Here is a 17794-nt window from a genome sequence, read left to right as displayed (position 1 = left end):
CTAGCAGCTGTGTCCTAACCTGGTGAGGCAGGCAGAGGGGGACTGCCCGTTGTGCTGAGGCAGTCCCAATCCTGTTACACTGAACTAAATTAAGGATCTAAATTGGTAGTCCTTGTTGGGACTTGGCATCATCATCAGTGGAGTATGAGCTTTGGAGGATCAGAAGGAGGGTTCAGGAAATAGGTTGATTACAGTACCTTTTTTTGGAGAGATTTCTAGGGGACTGATGCCATCACCTTTCCACTGCACCTTGAGCTCCTGCTGCTTTGCAGAGCTTGTGAACAGAGCCATGGATAGCCATGACCAACAGTGTATTTGTGAGGAGAGACACAAAAGGACATGTGTTCATATACACCTGTCAATTATGCACCTGTGATACCTTCACACAATTCTGGTTGCACACAAGAGCACCAAAGACATGAACACATGTAGGAACACACCCTACTTTGAACTCTGTTGAGGACACCAGGAGACAGCCGCAGCAGGGCTGGAGCCTTGTGGGGAAGGGCAAGGCCCCAGGCAAGCTCAAGGCATTGTTTGTGTACTCACAGACTGCTCAGAGTGGACAAGTCGAAACAAGCCAGAAGTTTTTCCTGAGGGCAGAGTTAGGTAGCATGGGGTCAGACACTGCAGCCCAATGCACATACATGGGGAGACAACAACAAATAACCATCAGGGTGAGCTGAGGAGGGAGGGATAGGGAAGGACATGGCCCATCATCATTCACAGGATTCCTTGGGCATCCAGCAGCAGGCTGGATTTTTGAGGAGGCAATACGAAAGACCTGGGGAATCACAGACTGGTAAACTTCACCTCTGTGCCTGGGGAGATCATGGAGCAGATCCTCATGAAAGCAAATGTAAGTCATATTCGGGACAAGGAGGTAATCCAGAACAGCCAGCAAGGCTTCTCCTAGGGCAAGTCACATCTGAGAAATCTGGTGGCCTTCAAGAATGGAGTGACTGAAACAGCAAGGGAAGACTGGCCAGTGTCATCTACCTAAACTTCTGTCAGGCCTTCAACATAGTCTACATAACATCCTTATCTCCAGATTGGGGAGACGGTGTAGTGGGTTGACCCTGGCTGGATGCCAGGCACCCACCAAAGCCACTCTATCACTCTCCTCCACATGTGGACAGGGGAGAGAAAATATACAAATGATTCATGAGTTGACATAAGGACCAGAAGAGATCTCTCACCAAATACTGTCACAAGCAAAACAGACTCAACTAAGGCATATTAATTGAATTTATTACCAACATAATCAGAGAAGGATAATGAGAAAATAAGCCTTATAAAAAAAACCCCAAAACCAAACATCTTTCCCCTACCTCCCCCTCTCCCCCGGCTTTACCTCTTCCTCCCTCTGAGCAGAGCAGGGAGACAGGAATGGGGCTCATGGTCATCACAGGTTGTTCCTGCTGTTGCTCAGAGAGAGGACTGGGAGTCCTTCCCTGCTTCAGGGTGGGGTCCCTCCCATGGGAGAAATTCTCTGTGATCTTCTCCAAAATGAGTCCTTCCCAGAGGCTATGGTTCCCCACAAACTGCTACAATGTGGGTCACTCTTCCACAGGGTCAGTCCTTCAGGAACCCTCACAGGGTCACAAGTCATTCCAGCAGCCTTGCTCCAGCATGGGCTCCTCTCTCCACAGGTCCCTGCCAGGACTCTGCTGCAGCACAGGCTTCCCTCAGGGTCATGGCCTCCTCTCAGGCATCTACCTGCTTTGGTGTCAGCTCCTCCAGGGGCTGCAGGTGCATCTCTGCACCCCCATGCCTTTTGTGGGCCGCAGGGGCACAGCTGCCTCACTGTGGTCTTCACCATGGGCTGCAGAGGAATCTCAGCTCTGGAGCCTAGAGCAGCTCCTGCTCCTCCTTCACCACTGACTTTGGTGTCTGCAGAGCTGTTTCTCTCACATATTCTCACTCTGCTCTTCTCTGGCCACAACTACACCTGTGCAATAGCTTTCTTCGTTCTTTAATGTGTTATTCCCGAGGCGTCCCTTCAATCTCTGATGGGCTCAGCCTTAGCAAGCAATGGGTCTGTCCTGGAGCCAGCTGGCCTTGGCTCTGCTGGACACTGAGGCAGCTTCCAGCGACTTCTCACAGAAGACACCCCTGTAGCCCTCTCACTACCAAAACCAGGCCATGCAAACCTAATATGCATGGATTTGAAGGGTGTACTATTGTGAATATGAAAATGGCTGGATGGACACAGCTTTGGTCTGTGGCTATGACCACATGGAGGTAGAGGAAGAGGGGCATGTCTCAAGGCTCTGTCTTGGGACTGGTGCTTTTTAGTATCGTTTTCAATGACAGGGATATTAGATCGAGTGTCCCCTTGGCATGTTTGCAGATGACACAAAGCTGAGAAGTGCAGCTGACACTACAGAAGGAGATTTCAATCCAGGGAGACCTGGAGAAAGTTGAGAAATGGGCCCACAAGAACTTGAAGAAGTTTAAGAAGTTCAAGTGCAGGGTGCAGCACTTGCATTAGGAAATCCCAGACATGAATACAGACTGGGAGATGAACTCTTTGAGAGCAGGCCTGTGAAGAAGGACTTGGGAGTTCTGGTGGATGATAACCTGGACATGAGCCAACAGTTTGCATTTGCAGCCCAGAAAGCCAACTGCATCCTGGGCTGCATCACAAAAGGCATGACTGGCAGGCTGAAGGCATTGATTCTGCTCATCTACTCTGATCTTGTGAGATCCCTACCTGGGTTCAGAATGGAGCCTTCAGCACAAGACAGACATGGACCTATTAGAGCAGGTCCGAAGGAGGCCACAAAGATGCTCAGAGGGCTGCAGCAACTCTCCTATAAAGACAGGCTGAGAGAGTTGGGGTTGTTTTGCATGGAGAAAAGAAGGCTTTGAGGAGAGCTCATTGAGGCCTGTCAGTATGTGAAGGGGGCTTACAAAAAGATGAATGCCAACTTTTTATATAGGCAGATACTGATAGGACAAAGTGGAATGGTTTAAACTAAAAGAGAAAAGATGTAGATTAGACGATAGGAACGAATTCCTTACTCAAAGAGTGGTGAGGCAATGGAACTTCTCATAAAAGCTGTGGCTGCTGCATCCCTGGAAGTGTTCAAGGCCAGCTTGGATGGGGCTTGGAACAACCTCGTCTAGTGAGTGTCACTGCTTCTCTTCAAGGAGTTCCATCCAGACCAAGCCATTCTATGATTATATGATTCTATGATTCTATGAGTGCTTCAGATTCTTCCTGAAAACAACACTTCAAACAACCCCAGAAGAGTGATCAGGATAGCATCACTTGCCTGGTCTGGGCCCATGCAGTACATAAACCAAGTCTTCTGCCTGCACTGCTGCATTCCTGCCTTAGAAAACCTGGGGCCTTTAATCCCAGGGATCAGAAGAAGCCTTCATTGGGGAACGGGCATGGAACAAACCGGGAAATGAAAAGGCAACCGTGCAAGAAATGAAAGCACAGCCCATATCATTAGGTGTGCTGGTTTGCATTCAAGATGAGCTTGCTGGGAAATTGTTACCTCCGCAGAGGCTGCCCCTGGTCCTGCGGCAGTGAAGGGCAGGTATAAAAGAGAGCCCAAGTCTCTGCTCCCTCATCCACTTCTCTTGTTTCCTTCAGCTTGGGAACCAGGTGAGTCTGAAGTCCCTTCTCTTTCTCTTGCAAAGTGAGATCTCCACTTGGTGGACATCTCAACTGATGTGGGCTTTCTCATATTTGGGAATTGGAGCATCTGGTCACAAGAGAAGATAGTGAGGAGGAGGCTGGCATAGAGAGAGGCTGGTGACTGTGGTGCCTTTTACTTTATGCCCTGGGAGAGAACTTCCTGAGTCAGGGTGCTCTTTGTAGCGCTCCTGGCCCAGTCTTCAGCTTGCCACTCATGATGGCCTTGGCTCTTTTGTGAGGGGGTAGCAAGGCTGCTCTGCACCCACCCACCCAGTCTTGTGCTCTGTTTCCTCTCTGCTCTCTCTGCCAGGTGTACCTGCAGCCCCAAGACATGTCCTGCAACACCCAGTGCCGTCCCTGCCAGCCCTGTGGTCCCACCCCACTGGCCAACAGCTGCAATGAGCCCTGTGTCAGGCAGTGCCAGAACTCCACCGTTGTCATTGAGCCGCCTGCTGTGGTGGTGACCCTGCCTGGCCCCATCCTCAGCTCCTTCCCACAGAACACTGTGGTGGGATCCTCCACCTCTGCTGCTGTTGGCAACATCCTCAGCTGTGATGGAGTGCCCATCAACTCTGGGGGCTTTGACATCTCCTGCATCACCAGGCGCTACGGTGGCAACAGATATCGTCCTTGCTAAAGATGCTGAGAAGGCCCTAACAATACATCTTGAGGAACTCAGGACATGGTGTTGGGCAGAGGATCTAGATTTTGGGTGCTGTTCGCACGATAGCTGACCAAACTTGCCTTTCTCTCCCTTTTTATTGTTCGCGTCGGTTCCTGTGTGCTGCAATGTTCTCCAAAAGCCAGCTTGGTAGGGACCATTTTGTTTCTCTCTTTTGTGGGACAGGGAGACCAATATTATGCAGGAACTTTTCCCGAGCCAAGGAGCGCAGACTCTCTGCTGCCCTTGGTGCCGCCTGTGCTGCTGACCTCCACTTTCAGTGGCTTTGTTTCCTTCTTTCATTTCATTAAAGTTCTGTTGCATTCAAGTCTGGCATCTGTGTGGTCCTTCCCCTGGTTGCACTTCTGAATGCCAAAGGAGAAATGTGTTGCTTAGTCACTGAAGTGGATGAGGGCATAAGGAGACCCTTCTCCATTCACAGAGGAATGGAATTTTGGGGCACCATGGAGGAGCAATATTAAGGGTACAATCTCTTGGAGCTGAGGAAGACATCCCCTGGTTGCTGTGCTTCCAGACACCATCAAGCCTTGTCTTGATGTGTCTTTGCCCACAAATGCCCAGAAAGTTGGGAGACCTTGAAGCAACACCTGCCCCATGGTCATCTGAGGAAAGGTGTTCCTGTCAGTATGGTCAGTGCTTCACTGGGGTTGTTGCTGTGAGGGTCCTGGACATAATCTCCTCTGCAGAATAATGGGATTTGGAATGCAGAGAGCAACCGTTGTGTTCAACCTTGGATTTTACTCCGTCTTCCTCTCCCCTTCATGACTCAATGAAAAGTGAGGATGAATACCCATTGAGCACTTTTTTTTTCCCTATGCCATGGTCCTTTCGATCCAAACATGTTGAATCCAAGGTCTCAGCCTTTGCCTGGCACAGCACCAGGCTGATGGACTGCACTGGCACATTTGGCATTGGCTTGAACACGAGGCAGGGATGTGTCTCACACCAGACAGCACTGACACTGCAGCACAAGTCACTTGAGCATAGCCTGGATGAAGCTGGGATGACTTAGCCTTTCTGATACAGTTTAGCAGGTGGCCAGAGTGTTATGAGCCGTGTGTAAATGTATCAATCTCTGGGGGTGTCATGCACTTCTCAGAATGGCTTAAAATAATTGCCAGATGACACTACAGGGGTGTTTTGTAAAGCAAAAGGTTTAATAAAGACAAAATAACAAATGGTACAGAAAAAAAAGAAAGGCCGAGCACAGGTGTCAGAGAAACATCTGGCATCTTTCTAAGACACCCTAAAAAGCACTTGAGTTCCTTTGTGCACCATTATAAATACTTAACAACTTAGGAGGGATAATTTGGCTTGTCGTCAATAGAGGCGGCCACAGATGTTGAGAGACATTCTTAAAGCCCAACCAGTGCCCCTGTGCTGGCACTGGACCAACCACAGTGAGAGTACCTCAGAAGATTCTAGTCCATTTTCCTTTTAAGTTGAAAGGTAAACCAAAACTCCTTTCCTTATATGGAGTCATTTGCTTGGGTATGGAAATGCATTGCAATACTTTTCTGCTGTCCATAAAGCAAGCCTTATCCTTTTGAAGGCCCTAGATCTTGGGAGAGCCGTGTCCTGGCCTGGAGAAGCAGGGAATGAGGACTGCAAGCCATGTTTAGGCATTTCAAATATTTGGGGAATATTCCATCCCAATATTCACTGTTTACAGTGAATTAAACTAAGAATCCAAACTGGTATGAAATCATCCTAATTCAGTCCAGGAATCATCATCAGCAGAGTGTGAGCTTTGAAGCAGTAGAAAAAGGAGGACTGAAGATAGAGAAGACTTCATTTCAGGGCCTGTGGTGAGGATAATTCTCTGCCGGGTTCCTTCTGTTATTGCTCAGCTACACTGAAGTTCCTTCAGACTCTGGGTGCTCTGTGAAGCTAATTGGCAGAGCAGTGGAGAATGTCACTGCCGTAAGTAGAGCAATCCCTCATGAAGAGGGACACACATGCACACTTATGCATGTCAGAAATGATTAATGCACGAATTTTTTTGCACCTATGTATATTCACACAGTCCCAGCCGCACACAAGTGCACATGAGACAAGAACATGTGCAAAGTCACAACCAGCACGGCTTTATGAGAGGGAAGTCCTGCTTGTCAGATCTGATTTCCCTCTATGACAAGGTAACCCACCTGCTTAATCAAGAGAAGGCAGTTGATATAATCTTTTTGGATTTCAGTGAAGTTTTTGATACTGTCTCTCACAGGATCCTTCTGGACAAAATGTCTGGCCCACAGCTGGATAAACACATCATGTGATGGGTGAGCACAGAGCATGACAGTGACTAGGGTGATGTCAGACTGGTGACCTGTCACTATTTGGGTTCTGTAGTGCTTCATCCTCAGCCCTGTGCTCTTCATCATTACATAAATGACTGGAAGGGAAATTAAGCAAGTTCATGGATGATACAAACCTGGGAGGAGCTGTCAACTCCCTCAAAGGCAGGGACACCCTGCAGAGAGACCTCGACAAATTAGAGGTGAGCAATCACCAACCATATGAAGTTCAACAAGGACAAGTATCGGATTTGGCACCTGGGATGGGTAACCCTGGATGTACAGACAGACTGGGGAACAAGAGCATGTAAAGCACTGTCACAGAAAGGGGCTTGGGGGTCCTGGTTGATGGCAAGTTGTCCAGTGCACTGGCAGTCAGGAGGGCCAACAGTGTCCTGGGGGGCATCAGCTGGCATCACCAGCTGAGAAAGGGAGGGAATTGTCCCACTCTGCTCAGCACTGGGGTGGCCTGAGTTGTGGATGCAGTTGTGGGCATCACAATTTAAAAGGAGACATTAAAGTATTGGAGTGTCAAAGGAGGCCACAAGGACTGGGAAGGGCCTTGAGGGGAAGCTGCATGAGAAGCATCTGAGGTCACTTGGTCTGTTCAGCCTGGAGTGGAGGAGATTGAGGTCAGACCTCATTTGAGTCTACAACTTCCATGTGAGGGGAAGACACTGACCTCTGCTCTGTGGTGACAGGACTAGAAAGAATAGGCTGAAGTTATGTCAGAAGAAGTTTAGGTTGGATATTAGAGAAACGTTCTGTGTCCAGAGGGTGCTCTGGTACTGGACTAGGCTCCCCAGGGCAGTGGCCACAGCAGCAAGCCTGACAGAGTTCAATGAAAGTTTAAACAACATTCTCAGGCACATAGGATGACTCTTGAAAGTGCCCTGTGCAGTGCTACAAGTTGGAGTCCATGATCCTTATGGATCCTTTCCAACTCAGCATATTCTGTGAGTCTGTGAAAGAGTGAACCATGGCCTCTGCTGTGGACATATGGAGATGATGGTGACTGAGCTGGAGTATTCTGGAGAGGAACAAGGCCCCAGACATGGGCTCCACACACTTCTCTCTGGAAGAGAAGGAGGAGCAGCATTTGTCTGGGTTCATTGTTAGGCAGGACAGCATAAAATCCAGGAGCTGAGTCATTCCTTGCCAACAGGGCCACCAAAGACCCCCAAAGCAGTGATCCAGACTGACATAATTTGCTTTTACTACACTAGTGCAGCATGTCACTTGAGTCTTCTGCCCAAGCTGACGTGTTTTGATCCAGAACTGCTTGAGCCTCTCATCTTGCCACAAAAAAAAAAAAAAAAAAAAAAAAAAAGAAAGAAAAAAAAAGTGTTCACTGGGAAATGTGCCTGAAATAAAAGCTAAAACAGGAAATAAAAACACAGCCATTCAGGAAGCCAAGCCACAGCCCATAGCATTAAATGATATGTTTTGCATTTCAAATGAGATATTTTGCATTCAAAATGAGTCTGACAGAAAATAGCTCAGGGCCTGGGCAGCGGCTGAATAGGAGCTGGTGGCTCTTTTGGAGCCTGGCAGGATGAGGCCAATGAGCCCTCATACATCTCTGCAGACCCTCCAGCTCCTGGCCCAGCATGTTCTTTGACTCACTCCTGATGTGGTGCTCCTCATGTATCCTTGTATTTTTCTTCCTGCCCTCTTTCCAAGTGCCCCTCATGCCCCAAGACATGTCCTGCATAGAGCAGTGTCAGCATTGCACCCCTTGCTGCCAGCCTTGCAGCCCAACCCCACTGGCCAACAGCTGCAATGAGAGATGGGGTTTTGAGAAAAGCTCAGAGAACTAAATGAAGACTTTTATTTAAAAATAAAACAAACACATAAACCCCAGACCTTTTTCACAGGAACCGACTAGGAGGCTTAGGTGAGTCTCTGATTGGTTCCTGCCAGTCCTTGGTACTGTGGAGAGCACACAGAGAGGAGAATGGACAAGTGTTCCCTGCACAGCACATGGCAAATTCTTTCCTGTCCTAGGATGCACAGGGAAACCAGTTCCAATGCAGAGTTTTTTCACCACTCTTTCCTTTTTCTCAAGCCACTTCTTCTGGAAGAATATAATGACCTGAAGGTCTCTGGATGAACTAAGAAAATAGCTCTCCAAGAGAAGAGCTCACCTTATCCCAAGATCAGCCTGGCACAGACACATCCCCTCCCTCCCCTGGGTTGTTGCACAGCCCAGGAAGCTCCCTGCACCAGGGTGTCTTGCACAGCACAGAGGTAAAAGGCACTGTCAGAGACCTTCACTTCCTGCACCTTTGATGCCTTAAGTTTTAGTTTTCATGTCTGCAGATTCTGCGCTGCCTAGGGATGTAGTTCCGAGCCTCATTTTAAGTGGCAGTAAGCTCTCTTCACAGAGTAGGTAGACAAAACAAATCCTTTTTCTGTGGAGAACCAAGGACAGCTTTCAGGCCTGAAAGCATAAACAATGGTAGACTGAAGGGAGGAACAAGAAGGATGGGACCTCACAACCTGAAGCTGTAATTGGACAATTAAACCCCAATATGCAAATGGACCAAAACTTATAAAAGTGTAAGATCTCGTGACCAGGGTGCCATTTTTTTTGTGACTATTCTTGGTCCACCCAGGGTGCAGCCTTGGTCAGGCTCCTGTCGTGCCCAGGCTGAATCCTGGAGGCCTTTCAATAAATACCTACTTTATTCTCTAGCTCTGTCCAGTGTCTGTTTCAGGTCAGCCTTCCAATGCATCACTTTCAGGACACTGGATTTCCCCATAGTGTCAGGTGTGTGGTGATACGGCCGCTGTGCTTGGGGCCAGTCGCTGCTTGATAGGAGAGCAGCTGTGGGGCTTGGCCTTTCTGCAGCTGGTACCAGAACAGGCATAAAAGTTACTGGTCTGGTAGTCACAAGTTAAGTGCAAGGTGCTGTCTCCTGTCCTCTGAGTTGGCATTGCTGGGTGACAGTGATCTGCCCAATGGTGCTTGGAAGAAAACTTGGGTCAGTGATTTTGCAGGGAAAAGCTGTGAGACGCAAAACAAGGGGATGCAAAGCAGCAGCAGAAAAGGCTCCCTTTTTGTTTCTTATTCTGTGCTACAGTCACATTTATGGGAACACCAAGGGAAGGGGGCATGTTTGGGCAGGTTTGAGACCTCAGCTCAGCATGTATCCCTCAGCAAAATAATGCCATTTACCTCCCATAGGGATATCCCAAAGTGAACCAGATCTTCCATACCTAATATCATGCTGCCCAGAGTCTCCAAGGAACAGCCTGTAGTGCCGAGCCCTTCTGTGCTAGCTCTAGGACAGCTCCAACAGAATGAGGGACTTGTGAGATGTTTAACCCTGCTGCTTGTTTCTTGTCCTTTTGGAAGTCTCCAAGGTTAAGGGAGAGAAAAAAAGCAAGCCCTGGCACTGCAAACATGCAGAAGGAGTGGATAGTGAGGGCATACTGCACAACACATGTCAGCTAGAGGAGAGACTGGGACACCCTGAGAATGAGTGGGATGAGAGAGCTTTCATGTCCCTGCATCAACTATCAAAGGTTGTATCTATTTGGGTTGAAAGGTAAGAAAATGTTTACTGCAGAGATAGAAAGAGCTTCTGCAATACTTTTTCTTCACATTCATCTGTGAAAGACGAGGCTGAGACAGATCAGAACAAAGAGGCAGAAGTGATGGAGGATTGGAGGAAGAAAAATGAGAGAAGGGGTCTGAGATGATCAGGAGAGGAGATAGTTTTCCTCTCTCACTATTTTTAAATTTCCAAGTAGTAACAGCATCTAGACAAAACAGGCACAAACCAAGATACTAAGTAATGTTTTCCATAATTTGACTATAATTCAAGACGTAATTCAAGGCTTCAGTCAGGAAGTCATTGACGGACAGGTTATATCCGTCCATACATGGGAGAAATGTTGTAATTTAATATTGAAGCCATAAGTCCTTTCCACAAACTCAACCAAAAGTCATTTACCAGACTGTATCCTGAGAATATGACTGGCACCAATCCTAACTTGTGAATTACCTCAGTCCTGCATATCTGGACAGCTTTGCCTGCCTGTGCTGAGGGAGTGCATCTCATCTGCTTGTGCTCTTGTATGGAGGCACAGACCTTAGACTAGGTAAGGGAGTGGAGGAGAAGGAAGAGATGAAGCTGTGGGCTTGACCCAGAAAGTCTTGTTTCCCTTCAGAACTGTTGCCTGATATCTCCCTGATGGCCTTAACTCCTGAGTAGCCAGGGGTAACTTTGTCAGCTCCCAGGGAAAGGGCAGGAAGAAAAATGCACTGCAGGGAATTCCACTCTCTGCTTCTTCAACCTATTTCCCCTGAATGAACTGGAAGGTTTGCTACAGAACAAAGGATGACTTAGAGGTGAGACTTAGATGCAAAACAGCTTTATTGAGTGTAAAGAAGAAAAGGAGGTGGCTCACAGAAAGCATCAGGTGAAGCCATTAAGATGCAGTGCAGCTCCTGCAGAGTGTGCATCTGCCTGCTGAAAAGAGGGAGGGAGGAACACATGTCCCCACTAGACTGGCCTGGGGATACACAGACAGCAAAGGAAAGAGAAAAAAAGTGGACAAAGGGAACAATGGCTTGATGCTGTAAAGACAATGTCCCAAAGCTCTATCTCCTGGCCAGAATCACGTTCTGAGGGCTTGCAACTTCTTGCCTTTAGAAGTTACCAGCAGCATCTTTAGCAGGGACGACATCTGTTGCCACCATAGCAGTTGGTGATGCAGGACAGGTCAAAGCCCCCAGAGTTGATGGGCACTCCGCCACAGCTGAGGATGTTGCCAACAGCAGCAGAGGTGGAGGATCCTACGGCAGTGTTCTGTGGGAAGGAGCTGAGGACGGGGCCAGGCAGGGTCACCAGCACAGCAGGCGGCTCAATGACGACGTGGGAGTCCTGGCACTGCCTGACACAGCACTCATTGCAGCTGTTGGCCAGCGGGCAGGGGCCGCAGGGCTGGCAGCAAGGGTCACAGGGCCTGCAGCAGGACATGGCTCAGGCTCACAGATGCACCTAGGATGGAAGGCAGGGAGAAGCAGAAAGTGAGGACACATGAGAAGCAGCACTGCACCCAAACACCCTGGAACCATGACAACTCCTGGCCCACATTGCACTGCCCAGCTCAAAGCCCAGGAGACACCTCAGCCAAGTTTCAGCCTCTCTTTCTCTGTCTGCACAAGACCTTCTCTCCCCTGCCCTCTCCCAGAACAAGCAGCTCCTAGCCCTGGGCTACGACAGCCCCTCTCATCTGAGACCTCCAGCCAGGAAAGAGCTGGTCTTGGAGCAGCAACAGGACTAGCAGGACACTAGGCTTCCCACTCACCTGATTCCTGAGGAGGCAAAGGTGAGAGAAGTGGATGAGGGAGCACAGACTTGGGCTGCCTTTTATAGCAGTCCTGCCCTGCCTCAGGCCCAGAGGCACCTTAGTGGAAGTCATAATTTTGTGACCAGCTCATGTCAAATGTGCACCATCCCAGCTAATGGTAGAGGGTGTGTCTTGGTTTCCTGCACTTCTGCCTTTTCATTTCCTGGCTAATTCCACGTGCTTTCCTATATGAAGGTCTCATTCTTTAAGTGCTGGGATGAGAAGCTCAAGGATTTGTGAGGCAGAGGTCCCAGATCAAGGGCTGTTGACATTCCTTGTGGGTGGGTGATGTTCACTTGGGTCATTTCTGAATGGCTTGTTTTCATCCAAATTGTCAGGAAATATGTACCCCTTTTGTGCTTCTTGCCCACACACCCAAGGACTGCCACGTGAGGGGACATGACACACCTTCTTCTCCTCTGCACTTTCTTACCACCTGTTCTCTGTGTCTCCCCTGGCCGTCTAGTGGGGAGTTTTTGCCTTCTCTCCCACTGCATAGCAGGCAGATGGACATCCTGCAGGAGCACCACTTCATCTTTGTGGCTGCCCCTGGTGGCCTCCTTTTCTTCCTTAGACTCATTAAAGTTGTTGTCTTCTCATGCCTTAGCCTCCAAGTTCTCCTTTGTTCTGTGGCAACACTTCCAATCTCCTCATATACAAAGTTAAAAAATCCAGAGGGTGGGAAAGTCCTGAAGTGGACTTTCCTCTATGCTCTTTCCCTCGGAGCTGATGAAGACATCCTTGACTACTGCACAAAGAAAGGCCACCAGTGAAGCCACAAGTTCAAAAGGTGGCAGCAGTGGGGATAGGATACAAAAATTCCAATGCCTTCAACCTTGAGTAATGCTCTACCCCATGTCATCCCCTAGATATCCATGGTCTCCTGCATGCAGAAAAGGAACTCTTCAAGGCACTGCTGGGCACAGAATAACAACTCAGGTACTGAATGTTCTGTGAAGCCTGTGAGGTTCCACACATGCATCTGCCCTCAGTTCAGGGCAGACACATGATCTTTCTCTATCTTACTAGCCCCTGTGCACATCCTGCTACGTCCAGAAACCAAGGCTTCACTTGGTCCTGCTGAGACCCAAGCACTGGTCTCAGTCGCCAGCACTCAAATCATCTCCAGTTCCTCTTCACTCAGTGTGTGACTCTCATGGACAGCCCCACCATGTGGGTCCTTGTACTGAAAAACTCTCAATGCTCTTGGTAGGTCCCATTTAATCATTAAAATACCGTGATATGTTCCTCCCCAAGAGTCCTGTTCTCCAGGGAGAAAAGGCTATACTCCTTCAGTCTTTCCTCAGAGCACAGGTTCTTCAACTCTTTGCTTTTGTTTGACACACACAATGGGGTGGGCGCAGATGCTGGATCAGGATCAGCAGAGGCCACATCAGGGGACTTTGATTAAGCGATGACTTTCCTGGGTGCAATAGGCCAGTCAGCAGAAGTATCTGATGGAATGCCAGTCAGCATTCCATACTTTTGGAATTCTCTATTTTCCCACAAGTGAAGCAATTATTGAAAGGGCACATCACACTCTAAAACGCATTCTAAATCAACTGAAAGGGGGAATGGCTCAAGCAATGCCTCAGACGAGGTTGAGCAAAACTTTATATGTTTTAAATTTTTTTTAATAGCTCATTTGCAGAACCCAATCCTCCAATTTTAGGCACTTTTCAAAAAGCACACAGAAAGTGTGTTATTTGAAAAGTGAAAGAAAATCCTCCAGTTTTAATTAGAAACCCTGAGACAGGACAAATTGAAGGACCATTTTGGCTAATAACCTGGGGCAAAGTGTCTGCTTGTGTTCCTACAGGTGCAGGACTGAAGTGGGTTCCAGCAAAGAACGTGAAACCATACCACGCACAAGAACACACCGGCAATTCCACAAGCAGGGAAACAAGCACACAGACGTGAGCCGCACAGAGAGATTACGGCTCATTCCCTGTTCAACCTGCAAAAACTACAAATGTTGGGTTTCATGTGGATGTTTAGACTGTGAAAATCATTGGTGTCGTAGAGTTCTTTTGTCAAAAGTGTGGTGTCCATTGTGTTAAGAATTCCAAGATATCCAAATTTTAAAAAATGAGTGTTAACGGGACAGCTTAGTGCCTTATAGTTGACCAGTCCCTCAACAAATTTGGGAAAATATAAAAGCAAAAAGTGCCAAAAGATTTGCTTGAAAATTGAAATACATGGGAAAGCCTTTTGCCAAAAAGTGGCTGAACAAGAACATAGAGTTGGATCAAATGATACATTGGCTCCTGTTAGTTTTGCTTGCTTGCTTTTGCAGTGCAGATATGCATGTATATCAACCAAAAATAAATGTTTAGATTGCTTTATCCAAGTCAGCAGGCTCAGACACCAGCTTGACCAATTTGAGCCCAGACAAACCATTTGCAACCTGTTAGATCGATGTGCCAGGGCCAGCCAAAGAGTGGCCAATACTCAACCAGGACAATTATTGGCGTGAGGCTGCCAACAAGACAAATCCCGTAACCGATTGGTATGACCTTCTTAAAGAACCTTCTGAACGTCAAGAATTGGAAATTCTTTGTTCTTTGACAACGGAATTTTGTGCTGAGTTTCAGTATCAGGGAGATCCACAATTAAATGTTACTCCCCACCATTCTGTGTACAGAAACTCAAGGTTTTGGTGCAATTGTACTACCCCTGTGCCTCTTAAGGGTAAGACTGCTGGTCTTGATAAGTTTCCAAAGCAGTTGCCAAAAGGATATTGGCTTATTTGTGGATATAGGGCCTGGCAAGGCATTCCCTCAAAAATTAAAGGTGGCCCATGTAGCATTGGACAGATCACTTTGATAGCACCTGGTGTTAAAAAAGCCATCAAGAGAAAACATAGAGGAGAAAGATTTGCCTATCATGAAGAAAACCGTAATAGCAATTTTAAACCCTAGGGCTCTGCAAAATTAGTTACATCAGGTTTATTTGTGCCTCAATTTGCCTTAGCCATGGCATTGAAACAATTAGACCGGCTGGGGTGTTGGTTGAGCAAAGAAGTCAATGCTAGTTCCATTGTAATTAATGATATGATGTTAGTGCTGTTAGACATGTGACCCTACAGAACAGATCCGCCATCGATTTTCTTTTACTAGCACATGGGCATGGTTGTGAGGAATTTGAAGGATTGTGTTGTATGAATTTGTCTGACCACTCAGAGTTCATCCACAAACAGCTTCAAAAACTGAGAGATTTGGCAAATCAAATTAAAACAGATGATGGATCATGGTTAGACGATTCATTTGAAGGATGGAGCTTTGCACCTTGGCTAAAGGAGCTTTGCAAAATAGGTTTATATGTATTATTGTTATAGTGGGAATATTAGTGCTAATGCCTTGTGTGCTTCACTGTGTACGGCAAATGATGAATAAGGCCATAATTTGTCATTTCTTGGCATTTCTACTTAAACATGAAGCAAAAAATGGTGGGTGCAGGAGGCAGACGCTGCATTTCATTTCTCTGAACACTTCTCTGCAAGGTTGAAGACAACACCATTAAGCTGTAAATTGTCTCCTTCTGGCAAGGGCAGCTGGCAACATTGTGGGGATCAAGGACACAACAGGGGAGAGTCTCCCACCATGATCTGCACATGCTTTCAGGATGAGGGTCTCACATGTGCTCTGTGTGGAACCTTCACACTGGCAGAAAAGACTTAAGTGCACCACAGAAGGACAGAGGACCTACCTTGGGCACGTGTACAAGAAGCACAAGAGCAGGGTTGATTTCTGGCCACCAGAGGAGTCCAGAGGAATGACACAGGTACAAATCATCTGCTTGTATGGAATGCCAACAACCCTTGATCTAAACCTTCCTTGTCCACTGATGTCTTTCTGCCCTGAAATCCTTGATCCTCTCCTCCTGGCACTTTGAGAAATGACCCTTCATATAGGAAAACACGTGGCAGAAGCCAGGAAATGAAAAGCCAGCAGTGCAGGAAACCAGAACACACCCCATACCATTAGTTGGGATAGTTTGCATTTGAAATGAGCTGGTCACAAAATTATGACTTCCACTAAGGTGCCTCTGGGCCTGAGGCAGTGCAGGACTGCTATAAAAGGCAGCCCAAGTCTCTGCTCCCTCATTCACTTCTCTCACCTCCTTCTAATCAGGAATCAGGTGAGTGGGAAGCCTCTTCTTCTCCTCCTCCTTCTCCTGTTGCTTCAAGACCAGCTCTTTCCTGGCTGAAGGTCTCAGCTGAGAGGGGCTGTCATAGCACAGGGCTGGGAGCTGTTTGTGTTGAGAGAGGGCAGGGGAGAGAAGGTCTTGTGCAGACAGAGAAAGAGAGGCTGGGACTTGGCTGAGGTGTCTCCTGGGCTTTGATCTGGGCAGTGCAATGTGGGCCAGGAGGTGCCTTGGTTGCAGGGTGTTTGGGTGCAGTGCTGCTTCTTATGTGTCCTCACTTTCTGCTTCTCCCTGCCTTCCATCCTAGGTGCACCTGTGACCACGAGCCATGTCCTGCTGCAGGCCCTGTGACCCTTGCTGCCAGCCCTGTGGCCCCACCCCACTGGCCAACAGCTGCAATGAGTGCTGTGTCAGGCAGTGCCAGGACTCCCATGTGGCCATCCAGCCCTCACCCGTGGTGGTGACCCTGCCCGGCCCCATCCTCAGCTCCTTCCCACAGAACACTGCTGTGGGATCCTCCACCTCTGCTGCTGTTGGCAACATCCTCAGCTGTGGCGGAGTGCCCATCAACTCTGGGGGCTTTGACCTGTCCTGCATCACCAACTGCTATGGTGGCAACAGATGTCGTCCCTGTTAAAGATGCTGTTGGCAAGACCACCAAGAACCTCCAAGACCTCAGAACATGGTTCCGGGCAGAACATGATTCTGGGCAGGAGATAGAGCTTCTGGACATTCTATTAACAGCTTTAGGATGATGTTTCTTTCTCCTACTATCCCATCTTTTTTCTCTGCTGTCTATGTGTACCCCCAGGCCCGCCCAGGGGGACCTGTTGCCCTCCCGTCCTCTTTAGGGCAGGCAGATGGACACCCTGCAGGAACTTCACTGCATCATAGGGGCTGCTCCTGGTGCTCTCTGTGAGCCATTTCCTTTTCTTTAGACTCAATAAAATACTTTTGCATCCAAGTCATGGCCTCTGAGTCATCCTTCATTTTCTGGCAAACCTTTTATATTGCTTAGGGAAAATGGTGGAGGAAGAAGAGCGTTCAACTGCTTTGAAGCTGACAAAGTCATCCCTGGCTACTCAAAAGCCAAAGGTCAGCAGGGGATCCATGGCTCCAAAGTTTGGCAACAATTGTGAAGAGAAACATCAATGGGTACAGCCTATAACCTCACCTCTTCCTACTCCTCCCCTCCATTACCTGTCTACAGTCCATGGCCTGCACACAGGAGCATGGGTAGATGAGATACACTCCCTCAGTACAGGCAGGACTCAGCTGTTATCCAGACATGCAGGGTTGAGGTAATTCACAAATTTGCTATCAGCCATTCTCAGGCTAATGCAGTGGTAACTGACTTTCATCTGAATTTGTGCAAATGTCTTATGGCTTTATTATAAATTTGTAACATTTCCTGTATGTATGAATGTATGTAATCTGTCCATTGAGTTCTTCCTGGATGAGGCCTTTGATCAAACCAGTGCCCACTGCTGCTGGGTCAACCTTTGGTTGACAGTCCACGCTCACTTTGTGACCTCATTCCTGTGTTTGCACTGTACTGTGTTGTGCTTGTCTCCAGGAGCGAGAACAAGGATGTTTGTTGCAAAAATGGGCTGCCTACCACTGTGCAGCCCCTTTTCCAGCTACAGACTGTTTTTC

General features: G+C 48.0%; 3 pseudogenes; 2 read left to right on the top strand and 1 right to left on the bottom strand.

Moving 5' to 3' along the window:
- Positions 1-3488: 3488 nt before the first annotated feature.
- LOC136301782 (feather keratin Cos1-1/Cos1-3/Cos2-1-like) lies at positions 3489-4292 on the top strand (annotated as a pseudogene).
- A 7018-nt stretch (positions 4293-11310) lies between these two features.
- On the bottom strand, positions 11311-12083 carry LOC136301752 (feather keratin Cos1-1/Cos1-3/Cos2-1-like; annotated as a pseudogene).
- Positions 12084-15999: 3916 nt separating this feature from the next.
- Positions 16000-16775, top strand: LOC136301751 (feather keratin Cos1-2-like; annotated as a pseudogene).
- Positions 16776-17794: the final 1019 nt, after the last annotated feature.

This window comes from Chamaea fasciata, unplaced genomic scaffold (assembly GCF_029207755.1).
Source record: "Chamaea fasciata isolate MVZ Bird 193981 ecotype frontalis unplaced genomic scaffold, bChaFas1.0.hap1 SCAF_27, whole genome shotgun sequence".
NCBI classification, from domain to species: domain Eukaryota; kingdom Metazoa; phylum Chordata; class Aves; order Passeriformes; family Sylviidae; genus Chamaea; species Chamaea fasciata.
Note: the sequence above shows the minus strand (reverse complement) of the source record. Positions and strands in the feature narration are given on the sequence as shown.